This window comes from Typopeltis vanoorti, chromosome 14 (genome assembly GCF_054136105.1).
Source record: "Typopeltis vanoorti isolate ZY-2024b chromosome 14, IOZ_Tvanoo_1.0, whole genome shotgun sequence".
NCBI classification, from domain to species: Eukaryota; Metazoa; Arthropoda; class Arachnida; order Uropygi; family Thelyphonidae; genus Typopeltis; species Typopeltis vanoorti.
This window is the reverse complement of record NC_143562.1, coordinates 105,791,816-105,811,595: the sequence shown is the minus strand read 5'-3', so window position 1 is coordinate 105,811,595 and position 19,780 is coordinate 105,791,816. Positions and strand designations below refer to the sequence as shown.

Here is a 19,780-nt window from a genome sequence, read left to right as displayed (position 1 = left end):
GTTCGGAACGAGAAAACAATTCAGGTTGTCGAAATCAAGGTTATTAGCGAGGCCTTTTCCACTTAGAATGACAAAACATTCATAAGAACAGATTTATTGTACATGTTCGGTCATTCTTTATGCGTATTCAATTAAAATAGATGTATTTATGAAGAAATATATCGAAAAGCTGAGCACCTTATATTTCGTTTTGCTCGTTCATCAGTAAACATAATTCTGCCGTGACTTGACGCATTTTAATGAAATTTAGTATTTGGAATTTTTATTTAAAATTTGTCATATCTGTGTTGGTTGACATGGAAAGATGATATTTCACGCATTTAACAGGAGGCGTCCGGTCGATGCAAAATTATATATTACAAATTATAATAAACTTCCAAAAAAGCGGATTAGCCCAAATCGGCTCCAGATTCTATTGTTGCAGTAATGAAACGTCAGTATTCAAGAATAATGTTGACGTCGATTTATGTAGGCTATTCTAGCGGAAGCGAATTATTAAGACACTAGATGGCGAACGCCTGCAACAACAAATATACTCGATTCATGCCTTAGTTGTTTTAGAGTAATTACAAGCAACTCCATCAATGAAAAGCGTAGTATTCAGGGTATCCCGTAGCCCAAGTCGGTTACAATGGATGAAGAGACTGTCGTACGAATCTTGTTCAGAAAGTGAAGAATCTTTATAAGTTTTTAATTTCATAAGAACATAAACGCAATATTATGATGCGTTTGTCTTAAGGGTGTTCTAAGGGTCATAAAGAATAAAAATTCCAAATACTAAATTTTATTAAAATACGTCAAGTGGTTCATAGTGAGAAAACCTTCAGATTCACCACTGGTTCCTTTTCAAGTTTATAAAAAAAAAAAAGATTATGGATTATTAAAGACCGACCACTCGGGAACATCTTGAGTGTGGTTATAACCGAACCCGAAAGATCTCCGGATCATGACAAAGGTTTCGAAGAGACTCGATCTTTTTATTCGGAAATAAATCCGATCTCAACATTGATATCTAGTCGATTTGCTCACGCGATTTTAGCATAAGACCGATGCAGCAGAAAATAACAGTGGAAGCCCATTTCTCCGAAAAAAGTCGAGCCAGTTATCAGCGGACAAGTCGACCGTATTGCCAGTGACCGATGATGCTATCTATCTTCGGCGATACGGAGGTGATGTCGATGATAGATGATCTCCTCTAGGGACAAAACAATAGCCAGAACACCATACTGTATAGGGAAACGGTTACATGAGAAGATCAAGGTTAAAGGCGCGGGGGAAAAGGTGTTCTTCCATTAAGACAATGCACACAGAGCATACGGCGAACAATGATCATGACACGTTGATGACTCTTTAATAATCCATTTTATCCTGATCAGGACAGATGAGACATTACAGCATCATGGGCAGATGCAAGGCAAAGCTGTGTTGCAATGTACCAGAAGGCAGGCGCTGCACTTTTTTTTTTTTTTTTTATTAAATCGGGTTGTGAGCATTGCGATGAATTTGCAGTAATTGCTTATTGCAAACCAGAACGGCTATTACATCCCCCATGGTTACTTGCTAGTTCAGAGCATCCAGGCTATCTAGTCCTTAGTTATCGATGGTACTAATTGCATCATCTTTTCGTGCATTTACAATGCTTAAAAAATTATTATCTTTTATGGATGGGATTCACATAAAAGTAAATGCTATTTATTTGAAGAAGCGCCACAGTTACTTAAGAAAATGCATCAGTTCTATAAAATAACTTAATTGAAATTAAAGCACACAGTTTTTCTTTATAATATTTGCGAAATAAATTTTGCTATTTATTAGTTTGGGAGATCTATGATAAAGTACACCAACATCATTTTTAAATAAACGAAGTATATAAAATTCTGAACATTTCGTCATGGGTACGCGGGCTAGGGTGTATCAATCGACCGTGAAATGCGGTCGATTGATTCATTCAATCCAATATCCTTGGAGGGTGATGGATGGCAATGCTGTAGCTAATGAAGTTCTAACTGAGGCTCGGCTATTGCTGTTACCCTCCTGCCATGATCAGAGCTTTAATAGCTCAATAACACCTTATCCCTACACTGTCCTCTACAGATAACGGGCAAGATGAAAAGCATTCTTGCTTCTCCCCCTTTAAGCTAGTCCTTATAAGGACTAGGTCAGGTCATGAAAAGTGGAGGAAAAAAATTGTATATTAAAGACTACCAAGTTAAATTTATTGTCGCGGACTAACTTAAGTGACGATTAGAGTCTTGTGCATCACATTTTGCAGAAAGTACACGAAAAATATTTCTGATGCATTTCTCAATAAAAACATCAATACATATGTTAATTTTTTTGGAAAAAAAGTGATCTGTGTTTGCTTAAATTTTCCCTTCTTAAATATTCGAAATACTTTCTGCAAAGAGTTTGAATAGCGGCGATTATGAGTTAAGTTTAGTTTATTTTTATTATCGAGTCTGTCTTCGAGGACTTGGCTTTGCGCTCTATTTTGATGCTTCATAAATATTTATTTATCATGTCGGCAATAGAAAAGTGAAGCTATTTTCCCAGGAAGTTTACTTTCCATAACTAATATTGGTGGCCTAATTCAAAGGTTAAAGATTTTAGGGGGGGGGGGAGGAATAAGTATTTGCATGTATAACAAGGAATAAATAAAAAAAAATGGGTTTGACTGTTGTTTTCCAAATGAAAAAATCGGTGTACCGAAGATGTCTCACCACAGTGATATCATAACGGATTTAGCTTTGATAAATTTACAAGCAATACGGAGTAGCATATGATGCTTACTTAGTAAGTTGTTACTTAAATTATCATCATATTCATGAATATTTCCTTATGTGATGAGTTACAACAGCTTTTAGAAAAAACATGTTATACATACATAATGTAAAACTAAAATAATAATGGTATTTTACTTCATTTGAATGAAATACTGTATGTTTAATTTATTATAAAGAATATTCATTCGACACTATTATTATTATTACATGAAACTCGTATAAGTTAGCAGAGAAAGGGCATATGTTACATTTTTTGTGAATTTAGTGTGCTTGTGTAATCGCTGATTTACTTACTTTCGATTCGATAGGCCCATCGAAATGGAAACTAATCTATCAATCATGTCACGAAATCTCATAACAGTCCGCCAACCTAAGAAGTTGGAGGTATTCCAATTTCCTACGCTATTGGTGCGCTGCTAGGAGATGGTTTACAGTACCCTGAGGAATGAACTCGGAAACAAATAGCTGCAGTAAAATGTTTCACTTCAGAAGCTTAATGGTACACTATTGAAGGCGAATAAGGAAGAACGCACTGAAGAAGGAAGACATAATAAGCAGAATCTCCAATATTGCAGAAATATTAAGAAACGTTGTTGGAAATTAGATTCATTCAAGATAGAAATAAGCATCGCTTTTATCACTTCAATTTTTTGCTCATTTTAATACATTTATTAAGTGACTGAATAGTACGCAATAATGTTATGATCCATTGTTGATTAACAGCGCCACCAAGTAGCAAACTGTGTCGTTATTATCAAGTGAACTCACCGCGAAAATTACACTTAATGCAGCGTTGGAACTTCTTTCTTTTTGAGTGGAATTTTAACAAATTAAACTCCTTAAGGGTGTTAAGATTGCGGTTGGGCGTATGTCCTTTGCGTCTTCCACAGCCACCTATAACGTTTTCGCTTACAAAATATAAAACAACCTTGAAGCAGTTATCTTTAATCGTGCATCAGAATTTTTTTTTTCAATCTGGTGTAAAATTTATTAGGTCTTTAATCTCAGAAAATGTCTAAGCCTAAACATTATCGCCTTTGCCAGATTAATTCACTAATTCCTTCCCGAATGATGAAGTTCCCATTCCATGCCTTAAGACCCTTCCTCCCTTGCGTTGTCGAACATTAACGGAAGAATTAGAAGCACGAGCCATAAGTATGTTCCCGAGAAGAGTGTTTAAAGAACTTTAAACGTGTTAAAGACCTTCCGCTTAATAGAGCGAAGACATCGTTATATATACACAAGACGATAATGGTTTAATTTTTCTCGTGCCCCGCTAGGGGCCCACATGGGCGTTAAGGCATGTTTAATGGTAATGTTGCCGGTTGAGGTGTTAAATGGTGAAATAATGTTCTCTCTTCTGTTTCTACCATGCGTTTGAGATTAACGGCGAACGGAGGAACTTGGCGTGTTTCATGGCTTGTTTTTCGTTAGAATAAAAGAACATTTCCGAAGGTCACTGATCGAATATGTCGCGCTATTTTTCAACATTTGCTTTAAAATCACGGAAGATGAGTTGTGATTATTCCTGTCTCTGTCGTCTTCCCTACAAAGATTGTCAACTACATAAAGCCCAAGTGGCAACAGTTGTCATTTGGTCGACATTGTTTGAAATAACAATCAGGTGGGGAACAAAAAAGGTTATTCGGTTTCGACAATAAGAAAGGAAGAAAGCAAAAATTTTCATGCGCTAGGCATTGTTTAAAACAACAATCAGGTGTTAAACAAAAAAAAGTTTGTGTGTTTCAACAATGAGAGCGATTTCAATAATTCCCATTCGCTGTAAATTGTTTAAAACAACAACGAACAGTCAGATTTTGAACAACAACAACAATAAAAAAAAAAAAAGTTGTATATTTCAGCAAAGAGACAGCGTGTAACAATTTTCGTTCTGGATTTTGTATAAAACAACAATCAAGGTGAAACAATAAAAAAAAGGTTTTATGGATTTTAGCAATAAGAATACCATACTGCAATACAGTATTATCATTGCTTGACATTGTTTAAAGCAACAATCAAGTATGAAACAGTCAGATTTTGAACAAAAATAAAAGATTTGTATATTCTAACAATAGAGAGCAGATTGCAATAATTCCCATTTGCTGGAAATTGTTAAAAACAATGAAGTTTCGAACAACAAAAAAAGATTGTATATTTCAATAATGCAAACAAAAAAAGTTTATTCCAACAATAAGAGGCCAGATTGTGACAGTGTTCACTCGCTGGGTATTGCTTAAAACAGCGAGCTGTATAACAAAAAAAAACGTTGTACGGTTCCAACAATAAGAAAGGAAAATCGTAACAATACTTACTCGCTTGGTGTTGTTTCACACAGCAATAATCAGTTGCGTAACAAAAAAGTACGGATTTCAAAAAGTAGGAAGCAAGAATGCAATAATTATTATTCGGGAATTATTGCAATCTGGCTCTTATTGTTAAAATACACAAACTTGTTTTTTTTTAACGCCTGATTGTTGTTTTAAACAATGCCTAACGCATGAGAATTTTTGCATTCTTCCTTTCTTATTGTCGAATCCGAACAACTTTTTTGTTCCACACCTGATTCTTGTGGAACATAGTTTTAAACAACACTCAGTATGGAACAGTCCAGTGTGGAAACAAAAAAAAGGTGAAAATTTCAACAATAAGAGACATACATTGCAACAATTGCCATTAGGCATTGTTCAAAACAATAATCAGGATTATTGTTTGGAACAAAAAAATATCGTGAGTATCTTTTAAGGTTTAGGATCTCAACAATACAATCTATTGTTACAATCTAGCTCACAGAGGAGAGCTAGATTGTAACAATTCTGGATGGAGATTATTTAAAGCAACAATCAAATATGGAACAAAAACAGAAAAAGTTATATGAATTATAATAAGAGCGAGACATCAACAGTTTGCCGGACATGGTTTAAATCGACAACTGACCACCGATAAAAATAACGGATAGGAAACAAACAGTTATGTCGAAGTTATTTAAATATACTCGAAATGGGCCATTATCTCTGCACAGTTTACGCACTTGGACAACATGCATTAACTGAAAGGTATTGTTATAAATTCAGTTATAAATTATAGTTATAAATTCAGTGAATTTATAACTATCGTTCAAGTTAATAATTGTTAATTTTAATTAATTGTTTCAGTTAAAAGTTAATTGTTGTTAATTTGAGTTTCATTAACGCATGAGATTTTAAAGTTTACGATTTTATGCAGAGAAAATTAAAATTTCATACATGTTCAAGTCAACGAATGGTTAACTATTTAATGTGATAAAAACGCCAAAAATAAGCCACGTTTATAATAATAAATTCTGCAAAAATAAACGGAGTATTTTTGGATATATTTCAGTAAGAAGGATAATAACCTAATCAAATAAGTAGTGGAAATGAAAAAAAAACTTCTTTTCAGAACAAACCTCTCTAACAATGGAAAATAGCCATTGGGAATAAGAAATTATGTTCTGGTAAAACATTCTTAGCAAGAAACCTTGGGAGAATTGACAATTGAATTGCATCCAAATTGAATACATTATTATCATGCGAATATAATGTGCTTTGTAATATAATTTGTTTTGTACGTTTTGTTGCATTGTCCGGAGAAAAGATTTCGAATCAATAGACATTTTGTTTGGCATTCAATGCCATTTTCAGGAAAATGTAATACAATGACGCCTTGGACAAATTACAATTTGATTTCGCACTATAGCAAAATGATAATGAAACAATTTAATGTAAACATCGCATTGTTGGAGGTAATTGATAGCTTGACAACAATGGACTTTTGAATAACAATCATAGCATACTCATTTAAAATAACTCTTGCTGAACAAATGTTTACTGAAAATTGTAGGAAATGAATATCTAAGTTATTGACTGGTATATCAGCGCCGAAGGATTATACAAATACAGCTCTGCACGAGAATAAGCGACCAGGAAATTGCATTTAGAATTTTGTGATGAAGGATTGACATTTGTATATATTGAGTTAGAGGCCGTTTTACTGGGTCAACTTGCCTCGATTGCAAGGAAATTATTTTAGGTCATAGAAGTTGGTATATTAGAGCAGCTATTCAAAAAATAGTTCTAGACATAGATCTAGAATTGACGTCATTGGTTACAGATTGTTTCACCCCAGAGGAAAGATTTCCATGGGGATTCCATTTCTCTGTTATTGTGATTTGATCGATCTTGGATGGCACGGTTTACTTCGATGACATATCAGGATAATTCAGGAGTGTTTAGTTTTATTGTCTAGATTTTTGATATTGGAAACTTAGGGGAATTGAATTTTGCCAACACGGTATTGTTCGGCAGTATGGAATAAAACACTTGATGTGGGGCCATCATTAATAGCATTGAAGTTTTCCTGACAATAACGTTATTGTAGAGGGGAATTGATCCTGGAGCCTCTCCTGTTATCTGATCCACCCACGGTAATACTTGTATGAGGAATTCATATCTCATATATTTGCCATATACATAAGGAAACTTAGTTTGCTTACGTGTTGGTAAAGGATTATAAGAACCTAATTTCTTGTCATGTATAATATACTTTAGCACCACCTGAAAAACTATATTTCTTGGCATGCTGAATTCATCTCAAGATGAACTTTATATCCTAGGCACTACCCGTTGATAAATCTACCCCTCCTCTCAATGGAATGCCGCTGTTATGTTACGGGAAGACCTAATGATATGCCCTTCGGAGATAGTGAGTCGAGACTGGAAAGAGCTAATTAAATGAACCATTTTAGGTTCTGCCCGTTTACTAATTTTGCGATAAATTAAGTCTAAATTGCAACTAACTCTGAAGCTTTATCGTAATCTCCAAACAGAGAACACTTTCAGGGGAAGACACACAACTGAATAGAAATTACCGGACTGCATGGACACATGATCACTGAGAACATATTCTTGAGACTCTTCTCAATGCAGCAGTTATCCCCCACCTCCCGACAACCGCTGCTCAGTATCTTAACATTCTAGTTGTATGTGTTAAGGAACTGTGACTACTGCTGGTAATAGTACCATTGATCAATTATATTACGTGAATGGTTAGTTGTTTTAACACATTTTCGCATTCCACTCACATAGGACACAACAGTATTTAGATCTTTAATTCAGTTATGATTATGATTAAATATACATTTTATTCAGTAAATATCGATATGGTTTTGCAGACTTGGATTATGAAACCAAATGCTTTCCAGTGTGAATGAATAAAATTACTTGTATGGTTATCGGTTGATAAATGGATTGTTTGGAATGCATTGATTTTATAAAATAACCTTTGTTCATCAATGCTGTGAATTTGAGAGACCGCGGTGACATTCTCAAAGTAATTATTCAACAAAAAAAAAAAACTAATAAGACTGTTAGTGTCACCTACTAGCACAAACATCCGAAATAATTGTAACTGTCTCATACGATGAATAAACAGTGGAGAGTCTTTAAGTGTGTCACGCTGTCCTGAACATTGCCAGGTTGTTAAACAAAGTGTAAATTTCAATTCAAATAATTTAAAAATAAAAGGCTGCAGCCTTTGCTATTTTCATGAAAATTGTAGGCTGCAGCCTCTGCTGCCGTTATTAAAAATAATAATAATAAAGCTGTAGACTCTTATGTAGTAACATTAAATTTTCATTGTAGTTTTATTTTGTGCGAATTAGGAAAAGAAAAAATAGCGTTAACAGTTTTATAAATTGAATTTAAGATGCAAATCCCAGTCATAAATTTCTCTCTTCTTATTTTTGTACAGTCTGCGAGATTTATTCGCATATATTTTAATGTCTGACAGAATATGAAAAATTTCATCCCATATTGACTGTTCATGCGGTTGAATAAGAAGAAATTTTAGTGCTTAGAAGAAATTCCAGCTGTTAAATCGTTCATATCGAAGCAACTTTATAGGAGACGTTTATGATAAATGAAGCATAACAGTGAATTTTGCTTTTCTTACAAACTTCGTTTTTCTGAAGATTTTGCTAACATCGCATTATATTTATTTAAGCAGTCAAGAAACGGAGTAAATATTTTTAACATTTGAAGAACAGCGCTTAGTAAATGTGAGTATGCTATTACTACATATTATATTATTATTATTACACAAAAAATTCTTGTGTAATTTGAATTGCACTGTTTACGATTAATTTTAGTGCAAACATAATTTCAATGTTATATTTTAGGTAATTGGGACAATTTTTATTTATTTATGCACTTATTTCATTGAATTAAAGTATCTAAACTAATATTAATAAAATGTGAAATAGATTTTAATAAAAATATAAAAGCAATAAAATATGTTTCATTAATATGACTTGCCCTCTAGCGAGAATAAATGCAAGCTGCTAAATACCAAAAATGTCATATTCGCAAAAATGAACTCTGATTGATATGATAAAACGAATTACGGCCACTATAGTTGACAACAGAAGGTGTTTGCTCTAAACCAAATGAATTAAACTGATCGAAATTCATATGCGAGATATTTTTTATGTAAGTTAACAATATTATGAATTTATTTATAATTCATGGTATTGTTGATAATATTTTTTTATGGATTTCACAATAGAAAGAAATATCATTGTTAAATGTTCTTTACTTTTGGCCCTCTATCGGGCATGAACGAAAGCTGACAAAGTACTGTGAAATAACATTTATTTGCATTGAGTTTAACGGAAAATTGGAATCTTTCTTTATCTTCGCTAGTGAAATTACACTTACAATCAGACGGATTTAACAAAGTAAACACTGACACATTTGGAGAATAATTCTAGACGGATACTTGGCCTTCATTTCGTTTATCAGACCGAAATGAAGCCATTAATAACGATGATAATTTACTTAAGGAAATATGAAGCATTAATTAATGGTTTCAATTTTCTTAATTAAGAATATTCTTGGCTGTCGTCCTGGCATTTATTTTTCATCGAACGTCATGCAAGAAAATGAAGTTTTTTGTTTTTTTTCCCTCCATTTGATGAACGAACGTTTCAATTTCAGCTGAAAAAACAGCCAATAAAAGGGAGAACATTTCTAAATACGAGTTATTCGTGTACGGTACGTTGAGCGAGCGCGTGGTTTTTGTCTTGGGGAAGATGAGCCTAATGAGATACAAAAGTGAACCGTATCTCTGGTCCTCTTCCAAATCATCTACCTTCCTCTTACTTCCCCCTTCATTCTTTCTTTCTTTCTTTTTCTAGTCATATTACCCGTACGTTGCCCAAGTTCAAACGCTAGACCCACGACAGGGTAACCATAACTGTTCTGCTTGCCTGCCCCTAAGATGAATATCCCTTCTCAGGTCCCAGGGCCCACTCTCTCTCTCTCTCTCTCTCTTCTTCTTCTGAACGCAGAGCACAACGTGAATCGATTTCTGGGATTTCTGGTCAGCCACTCATAAAATCGGCGGAAATTAAACTTTTGTCTCACGGAGAATGAGGGGCTTTAGTGTCTCGCGCCGGCTTCGCTCCCTCTCGTATTGCCCGTATAGTTAAGTGAACTTTAAATGACTATTACGACGGTGCAGATTAGATTGTGTCCGCTGTGAGACTATTTCATTCAAAGAGCCCCAATTTTTTTTTTTTAATCGAGTTTTTTTTTATTATTTTTTTATTAGCGTTTCTTTTGTAGTTTTCTGTTCTGTTGATCATCTCGGAAGAGGATTACAGAAAATATGAACAGTGACCGGAAATTGGAAAGTTTAAATTAATCGATGCTTAAACTTCTGTCGTGAAAAGTTGTTAATTTTAGTTCTTGAAGACGAACTGTATACCTTAGATAGTGAAGATTTTTCAACATTCACTATCACTCAATTTCTTCGTATATTCTTGCTAAACTTTTTAACAGATTCTTTAAACATAAAGAATTTTTATTTTATAAAAATTAAATTTTGCAGCGGAGTTCGTCATAGAATCATTCGATTATTCATGTCAAGATGTAGACTAGCATGTCAAGAGGGTCGACATCTTATTATGCAGATCAGAACACTCTAAATTGAAATGTCTCAGAGGTCTCTCACTATAAGAAAAAAAAATCCTGATTATAATAAGTACTCCGATACATCCTACAGTGCTCGAGTCGATAATTGTATCGGTAGCTGAGCGATGGGGTTATATATAGTCAGTCACCTCGTGTAAAATGTGTTTACCGACTTGACTTGACAAGATGGTGCAGCTGAGATAGCAATATTCGCGAAGTGATACGATGCTGTCGGCATCGGACAACCAGGAACAACCTCGCGATTGCTTAGGTGGAATATTTACACACAGTAAGGAAATATTTTCGAGATTCATAACATACAAGTAAACGCCATTAACCAGATTCATTATGCTCACCATCCCAGTCACTCTACCCATTTATCTGAGATGCGAATGGCCATACATGGGTAAACAAATAAATAGTTTTATATATTAACAATAGAATAGCAATAATAGTCTCTTAATAGCAATTAAATAAACAAAAATACAAAGCCCACGATAGAGGCTGTTATTAGCCAACACACAATACCTGCAAGCAAAAACATTACATGATTAATATTAAGAAGCTTAAACAGTAAAGTACAGAGTGGGTAACAGTTTTCTATTCTGCATCTCTCATATTTAAAGTTGTAACTGTTATTTCATGTTTTCTTACATTCCATATTAGGTGATTGTACAAGTGAACAATAAATTACATTTATGAGCCAATATGCTCATTAAATTGCGTAAATAAAATATGAATAACTCCAGCTATTAACTATCAATAACTGTTTTTTTTTTCATTTCTAATTAAAAAAAAACATCTTAATAACAAATATCACAAACAAGACTAGAGTACAAAGGTTTCAAATATTACAAATATCACCATAAACATTCGTTCTATTTTTATTCAATACATGAAAGATTGAAAATCACCATCCATTTAGTATCCTATATTGATTGAGGTTTAGAGACCAAACAGGAAAATTTATTTTCCTGGTTTCAATAAACATGACGGTCTATCATCTAGAGAATTGAACAGTCATCCAATGAACATTTTCATGTGTTTTAGGATTTGTCGTTTTTCTTATACATATACTTGATGATTGATTCATTAGGTGTATGTATAATAAGTAGACATGATTCGAACTCGAGATTTTTCCTTCCGAAGGACGTTAGCCATTTGATCTGGCCTCCTAGATTAAATATAGCAAGTGAATCACGTACTTGAATGATTTATGTTGGTTACTTTCGCATTAGAAATATAAACGCAAATATCCTTCATTTAAGATGGAAATAATCATATAAGGAATGTGAAAAATGGCTGGGAAGCTAACAGTAAATTGTTTTAGGTGAAATTTGAATTTATCAAAATAAAAATAAATTACTACTCTAGTAATAAAATGGGTTGAGTACTAAAGATGGATTTTTATACATATTATCAGGAGATAACTGTTAAATAAACAGAAAGTCAGTTCATCCCTGCTCTAGAGAAAGAGAAGCAAACTGTCTTACTATTTACTCCCTAATGTGAGCTTCGTAGCTAAAATCTATTCCTTCTTCCATCTCTTAAATATTTTATTGCGATTCCAGACAGCTGTTTTATATTCTCTCTGCAGCCGTTAATATCCACTGCTTTGATTATTAGAATACGTTTCATATTTCAAATGCTTCCGCATTGCTGTTGTATATCACTGAGAAAAATTGCGCTTCGTTATTAAAAGAAATGTTTTATGACTGTAAAGTAATACGTGTTGCTTTTCATTTACTTTCATGCATTCAAATTATTCAGCTTAATACTGTACTGCCGCTGGGGAAATCTCAGCGTGGTCGTTAACGTATAACTAATACATCAAGAAAAATTTAAATAAATGCATAAATAAAATAAATAAATAAATTAGTTGAAGTATTCAGTTTATAATATTCCTAAAAAGGTGTGTATATCAAATGTTATGTATTTTAATGAAATTAAAAGATAAAGTGATAAAAGTTTAAGCACTAAATTAATAGTATCAAATTTTATTGTCACGACATTAAATTAATGAAATAAACTGGAAAGAATTTTTTTTTTCTTTTGGTTGGATTCGTCACTTGTAACATGGTTTAAAGAATACTGCCTTTTTACTAGCGCATAATGTACACTGAATCTTTTTTAATAAACATTGTAAGATAGTTGTAAAACTGATCAAAATTGCGAAATATTTATAAATTTATCTATCATTCTAAAATGATTTCAGGTCATAATCTTAAATCACTGCCTTATTCTAACAGAAAAGAATTTCTGATAGAATAATTATTAAACACCTTTTAGTAGAATAGCAAAAATGTTACATCGAATTGATAGCTTTCACTACTTATAAGAAAAGTTACTTCCAAAAGCTTTTAATGAAATTACTAAAAGAAAAAAAATTATATATCTTTGAAAGCCACCTATGGTTTTATTATGGAATGATTTCAAAGATACTTCAAACCCTTAAGGCCTAGAATTTACTGGAAAAAATGCAAGCTGCAGTATTTAAATAGATATTGCATATTCTTTCTGTTAGTAATTTAAATAAAAGCTTTTATAAGTTTCATTTAGAAAGAGGTGTCTTATTTGTGTGCTTCTTGATTTCAATTAAATAATATTTTTCTTTTTCTTTTATCATACACCATTAAAAAGAATACTTAAATCATAATAAATATATTCATTTTTTAATATTTATTCTACATTGAGGTCGGAAAATCGGCAGTGAGATGCGGCGATTAATACCCTTAGAGGGTAATGGATGGCAATGCTGTAGCCAATGAAGTCCTAACTAAAGCTCGGCTATTTTTGTTACCCTCCTGCCATGATCAGGGCTTTAATATCTCAATAACTCCCTACACTGTCCTCTACAGATAACGGGGAAGATGAAAAGCATTCATGCTTCGCCCCTTTAAGCCAGTCCTTATAAAGAAATTTATGCTACAGTAGCATGCAAAGTAAATACTAAAATTATTTTCAGTTCTGCAAGAAAGGCTGATTACTTTACTGTGACTTTCCAATACAATTAAGTTTATTTTATTAATTTGTTTTCTAAGAACTCCTTTTTGCAGGATATCGTCCATTCACAAACATTTGTATTGATAGACTAAACCGATATTTTCCCCTTTAAATATTATAGGATATTATCGCCTTTGATGCGATCAAATTTCCCAAACATGGTGGAACTAAATTTGAGGTGATCCAAATATTTTTCCGATTTATAAATAAGTTGTAATCTGGGTTGTGATTATGACACATCCCGTGAATGAAAATTACCCTCGGTTAATTCCTGTCAAGTCCTTAAAAGGAATTAACCGAGTTAACCCCATTATCTGAAGATGACAGTGAAGGATAGGATGTTATTGAGCTATATAAAGCTCTGATCATGGCAGGAGGGTAACAGCAATAGCCGAGCCTCAGTTAGAACTTCATTGGCTACGGCATTGCCATCCCAGGATACCAATTTTGGTCACCTCGTACGACATGCATGAGCTACATTGGGGCTATTCGTATCCCGGCCACTGTGTATTAGTTATTATGACACTATTTCTTTAATATTTTTACTTCTGAAAGTCCATTTCTTAAACGGGAGTGATATAAGCAAGTTTAGTGTGCCTTATTTTACTCTTCATTGCACGATATACAACGGTAGGAATTTGCGAGAAAAATCCTCTCCAAAAGGGAAACCCAACAAATTCTACTTTGTCTTAACATACTTTGGGACGTTACAAAACCTTATCACTGTATTCAGCAATTTTGTACTTTGTTCTGTCATTATCGTTTGAAAGGTTGCAACCTGAGTTACGAAATTCTTTTATGGCACTATTGTTTTCTCGTAATACTTCTTTACATAAATATATGGCTTTATTCGGTAAACATTTCAGGTAATTGAACTGGAAAGTTGATTTTTTTTTTATTTGGATGAAATAAATTATTTAAAATTAACCATTCGTCTTCCTCCTCCCTCTTAATAAACAGTTATAAGAACGAGAATTGGGATGTGGAATTTTTGGTATTTTATCTCTAGAGTTTGTTTTCACATTTTTCTTTTGAATAATTATTCAAAATCAGTCGAGTTCAATTAACTCCAAAATGTTTTCAGACCTTTTTTATATGGTTATAAACATTTAAGGCTTGCAAATACGACTTAAAAGAAATTCTGTTGTTTTCTTTAATAGAGCCAATAAACTTGAATTCGGAGACACCCGGCAGCAGAATATGATTTCAGAAGTACTTACGATATAACTCACGTGAAATAATCTAGTCACACGAGGTTAACGCTCCCATAACAAGTATTCCCAAAACAGCCGGAGCAGGAAGATCACTTTTATCCGTTACTATGACAACCATCTTTGAGTTTTATAATTGCTTCCATTATTCCTCAAATATAGCGCTTTCGGTTACTGAGTTTGCATAAATTGCAAGGTTCTAAGCAATTCTTAAGATAAACAAAAACACGAGTCTTTGCTGACTTTCTTATATCAACACGTTTTAAGATGTAGCTTGAATTGAAAGATACACAAGTTAGTTGGCATCTCAGTTATTATTTCATCGCAGATATTCTGTGACTGTCGCTTGCTTGTATAAGATTTGAAACTTCCAGATAGAAATTAAACTGTTCCTATTTGAAGGCAATGTTTTGACTACTAAAGGCAGGGTGACAGGATGTTTGTCTTCATTTCCAGATGTTGCTGGGCGCTCAACGAATTGTTTACCCTATACATTAGTCGCTTATTAAATGCGACAGAGTAAACAATATTGTCATTAACAATTTTCAAAGTAATTGTATAGCGCATCGACTCGAAGGGAAGCCGAACCATGTGTTTTAACCTCCGGAGACATTGGTTCACATGCTCCCTGAGCAAATATGTCATCAGAACACTGCGAAGTCTTTCTTTTAATTCCACAGTTCGTTCCCGTACTGTCTATCTAGAACAATGACCGACTACACGTAATCCTAAGACCATCGAGGATCAACGAGGTGTATATAATTAAAGAAAAGCATTCATTTTATCGATACCGAATGTCATCGTACATGCACCGCAAGCAAGTAAAACATGCAAACTTCATTTAAATCGGAAACGATCAATTATTTTGACAGTTCTCTCAGACACATAACATAACAGCTAATGTAGAAGCTTGGCACACAACTGCATTTGCATGAATGAATTTTGAGAGACTTTGCTAAAGGTTTCGATGATTGGACATTTTATGGTTAGATGGAGGCAGTGTTCTTTGCTCGAACATACATTTATAATGATTGTACAGATTGGATAACGAATACTGGAAATACTCGGATAATTGTCGAAAAGAATGTATAGTTGTCTAACAACCTTAAACAAGATTTAGGTTTTCGCTGAACCTAACAAATTGCTTTAACGAATTGTAATACGTAACTTTCCAATCTCTTGCTCTTTTTAAATCCCAATTGTATGACAAACTAAAATATACACTAACAGCTAACCTTTATTAAAGTTATTTTAAAAATGCGAATTATAACAAATGCAATCCCTTCAACTGGATTTTAAAAGGAAATTCATCATTTACTGCTAATGGTGTTTTGAGAATTTGATGTTATTTTGTTTTTATTTATCAGTATTTTAAAAAAATAGCTATTTATTTCGAATTATATATTTTATTATCAAAATATTTCTTAACTAAATTCTTAATAGGTTATTAATTAGATATTTTATTTATGAAGTCATGATGGACATAATTTTTATCATAACGTACACTGCTCGCATACCTGTTTATTTCTAGCATACAATTTTGTAAACACAAGCCAATTTTGTTGAGTCTTTACGGAAAGACTTTTTTCGAGAGTGGATTTGGTCTTGGAATCGTTGATTGCAACATGAAAAAAAAAGAGTTTGTGACTTCCTTCTTTTCTAGCGAAGATCTTTTTATTTTTTTTGTGAATGAAAAGGTAAACTAGGTTAGGAATATCAAAGGAATTTTCAAAGCTAAAAAAAGACTTAGGCGAAAACTCTTTTTCAATTTAATATACTTTGCTTTGAAGAAACGAACGATGGATGTTAGAATTGCTGGCGATTCAAACGGTTTTATTTTTCAAGTAATTTCTTTCCAATCATTAAAATATAAATATCTTGTACTACTTGAAACGACGGAGAATTCTGATCTGCGATGTTTTTTAACTTTAACAAGATGGAAAACATCTTGACTGAACGCAAACTATCCTAATAAAACTTTTCCTCTTCTTTATTGAGTTCGCTTTTCTTCCGTAAATGTTGATTCAACAAGTGAGGAATTTTTTGTTGCACAGAAGGAAATCAAAGCATCTTCCACATTGGAATGACTACTATAAATGTATTGTTACGAGTATCTTGCCGTATAAAATGGAAACGAATGGGTTTTTCCATTCAAAATTGATGATAGCATTACATTCTATCAATTTGAGGGTAGGGGAGAGAGCTTAGTATATGTATCAGTTTGTTTTTCTTAAAATTAATTTCCTAACTGTCTAGCCTAGAGTACATGTGCTGAATTTTAGCAATTTCTTTAATTAAAGGATGATAATTCTTTTAGAGGAGACTCCTATTAAAAATATACGGTCAAGATTAAATTGTGTTGCAGTTTAATCTGCTGTGGGCAGCAGGTCCAATCTGTCACTTCTGCTGTTTGTTGGCAAACCGTGTGATTTTTATAGTCCAGTTCTGTCGTGTAACAAATCTCAATCCATATTTATCAAACTTTTAGTGTCACTAGTTGATTCCTGTTTCAAATATATCCAGTTGGGCCAACCTGATTAGTCCTGTGAACTTCAGATTAGCTTTCCAACAGACACGCTGTGGGTTCGAATCCCACTGTGGTATCGATCTTCAGCACACCTGGTTTCATTCCTGATAACGATAACCAAAGTACCAGACATTCATCATCATCATGCCTATCACGGATTTAGGCCTAGCGTGGCCTTAGAAATCATCATTGAATCTCTTAAGAGCACGTCCTGGTTTTCTTTTTCCTAATGGCTTGTACTTTAAGGCTTGTTTTGGTAATCTTTCTGTTTTCAACTGGTTCTTGGTTTAGTTCTTTCATAATATCTTCGTTTCTTTTGTGATCAAATAGGGTATACTTTGCAGTTTTTCTCATAAACTTCATTTCTACTGTTGTTAATCTTTGTTTGTCTTTTTGTTTTATTGTCCAGATTTCGCTTCCATACATTAAGACCGGTAAGGCTAATGTATTGTATACTTTTAGCCTGGTTTTTTTTGAACTAGGTTTGGTTTTAATATAGAGTTAATTACACCTGTTATTTTTAAATATTTTGCAATTTTTACGTTTATATCTTTTTCATTTTCATATGTGATCATACATCCTAGGTAGTTAAATGAATTCACCTGTTCTAAGATCTTGTTATCTATTACTATCTTAGTTCTTACTAGATCTTGTCCTTTAAAGGCCATCGTTTTTGATTTTTCTATTGATATTATCATACCATAATCTTTGGATATCTCATTTAGATCTGAAATAGCTTTCTGTAAGTCATCTTTAGAATTTGTAATTATTATTTGGTCATCGGCAAAAAGGAGAGTGTTTATGTTCACAGTAAGAGAAAGTTTAATACCTTGATGGAAATTTTTATTCCATTTTATTATTATTTCAAGTACCAAACATTGCATTTTTAAACTTGCGGCAGTGAGCACCGAAGTATTTTTAAAGTAACCGACAGTGAAATGATACCCAAAATACATTACACAAGCTGTCATGAATAGGAAAAACTTCCATAGTCACAGAATCCGGATGAGTGTTGTTTCATGAATTCTCTACATCCGTAAAGAACACAAATATCACCGAAAATCAGTCGTCCATTCAAGCACACAGGGATGCATAATAAGAGACAAGTTGCTTTGACTGGAAGAAGTGGTCTTCCAGGCTAGACAATGTTTTAAAGATTTCTGTTATCTGTGAAATGTCAATAAATTGATGACGTAACTCAGAAATAAAATACAATTCAAGTGTGCTGCTTCGGAAGTGTTACGGGGTATAATGAACTTCGTTACAGGAAAATTAAACGTGATTGGACATACGAAATTGCATTTGTCTATGTGAATTTAATTTATATCAAGCAGTTTTCTTATTGTTAGTAATGTTACAATTATGCTCGTATGTATATATGTATATATATATATATTTTTTTTTTTTTTTTTTAAAAATATCTGCATTAAATTATATTAGTCATTAAATAGAAAAAGAAAGGTGTCAATCACAAAATAATAGAATAAAAAAATTGATTAAAAGAATCTCTAAAAGCATAAAAAAATACAATTATATTATGTGATAGCTTTATTTTTATAATTTTATTTTATAAAGCACTGAACTTGTTTTCATGTTAATAAAAATCAAAAAAAAAAAAAAACTCATCGAAAAATATTTTAAACGGATTATAGAAAACTCGATCGAAATCTATTTAAATAGAAACTAATTAAAATATATATATATATAATTAAAGGCTTCAAAGAATGTCAGTTAATTTTGCCGGTATTCAATGCGCATTTATAAAGATTGACGGGTTACAAACTCATGGTGTAACATCAGTTAGGACTGATGTTAATCCATCAATTAGTTATTCTAATATAGGGAAAAATACTCAGCACTTAAATTCCCGTATGCATAATTTCTTCACATAGTTTCTAACAAAAAAAAAATAAAACATTAGTTGCAATACCATTCCTAGCAATGGTGAAGTTAGGTAGCATATAACCATTCAGAGAAAATTACCTTTTCATAACAACATTTAGTCATTAATGCAGTATTTTGCTCATTAATACAGAACATGTTCATACACTAAGGAAAAAGCGCCTTCGAATAAACTATTGTATTTCTTTTCAAGGGGATAGTGTGGTTCGCAAAGCATAAATCAAAACCAGTAATAGTAGTAGTGCGTGAATTTCTACCAAAAATAGTAATAAACAGTTGGAATTTTAGGCATCGGAGTCACTTTTTTTTAGAGTGTGGTGTTCTTTCTTTATGCGTATTAAATCCACGAAATGGCCTAGCCTATAG

The 19,780-nt window shown here is 32.9% G+C and overlaps 1 long non-coding RNA gene across 2 annotated transcripts in view; it reads left to right on the top strand.

Annotated features, from left to right (window-relative positions):
• The window catches only part of LOC150099820 (uncharacterized), a 607,255-nt gene that overhangs the window by 545,739 nt on the left and 41,736 nt on the right, over positions 1 to 19,780 (top strand). The window contains exon 8 of one of the 2 annotated variants that reach the window (XR_016549418.1): positions 8,805 to 8,856. This is a non-coding gene — a long non-coding RNA (uncharacterized LOC150099820). Of the gene's footprint in view, positions 1 to 8,588; positions 8,720 to 8,804; positions 8,857 to 19,780 lie in introns of those variants that run through there. The other variant, XR_016549421.1, reaches the window with a different exon arrangement.